Below are 1193 nucleotides of genomic sequence, written 5' to 3'. Positions count from 1 at the left end.
AGAGAGGTGCCTGCAATAGAGGGAGGCTGGTGTGGGGGTGTGTGACTTGAATGGGGTGGGAGGGAAACTGGGAACACTGATGCTGGGAAATTACACTGGTGGAGGGATGGGTTTTAGAACATTGTATGACTGAAACCCAATCATGAACAGCTTTGTAATGCTCTTTCTCATGGTGGTTCAATTTAAAAAATTTAATAATAATAATAATAATAATAATAATAAATAAAAACATGCGTGGTCATGGATTGAAATGTTCCAGAGATACTACAATGAATCTGTTTTTCCTCCACTCATTCTGTCCTCATCATTCAATGAGAATTGGATACACTCTGCCATGAAAAATGAATCGGGCCATGGCCTCACCCAACCAAAATATCAAAAATTCCTCAATAGATCCTCTGCCCATATCTCCCTATCTCCAGCAAATCAGCAGTCACACCCATAAACCACCTCTGGTTGGCGACAGATAATCTCATCATCGGCCACCATCCAGAGTCGCATGCCCTTCTCTCCTGGAGGGGAGCATAACATGACACTTGACATAACTATGCCACCAGACCCTGAGCCAGGCTTTTTCACCCTGGGCGCCCCAGAGGGGTTGAGTGAAACCCCTCCCAGCCCCAAGAGACCCACCCAGTCCCGGCAGCTGAAAACCTCCAGAACTCAACCACTGTCATGCTCATGGCCGCTCTCCATACATTTGGACTGAGCCTCACCCATGATTGAATCCACAGAAAACCCAAGTATGCAGGATTTTGTCACTGAGAAATCTGGGTTCAATGGGAACTGGAACAGAGGTCCTCTGGCCATATCCCTCTGTCTCCAGCAACTCAACAGTCATGCCCATAAGCCACCTCTGACGCCAGATAATCTCATCATTGGTCACCATCCAGATCGCATTACCTTCTCCACATGCTTTTCTCTACTGGAAGAGATAATAACATGACACTCACCATAATAATGCTTCCAGACCCCGCACAGAGCTGTTTCACTCCATATACTCAAGTCATGCCTCACACATGAGTGAACCTATTCCTGGACTGCGTGGCCACATTCACAGCTGTGTGATGCTTCACAGGACACACCCTACCCATACTCCAAGAATACCGCACCGCATTTGATGGGGTTCAAAGTAGGAGGCACCCAATCCTAGAGGGAAATATTTCTTTTACAAATATATATATATATATATA

The sequence above is a fragment of the Sorex fumeus genome, unplaced genomic scaffold (assembly GCF_029834395.1).
Source record: "Sorex fumeus unplaced genomic scaffold, SorFum_2.1 ptg000134l, whole genome shotgun sequence".
Lineage (NCBI taxonomy): Eukaryota > Metazoa > Chordata > Mammalia > Eulipotyphla > Soricidae > Sorex > Sorex fumeus.
Note: the sequence above shows the minus strand (reverse complement) of the source record.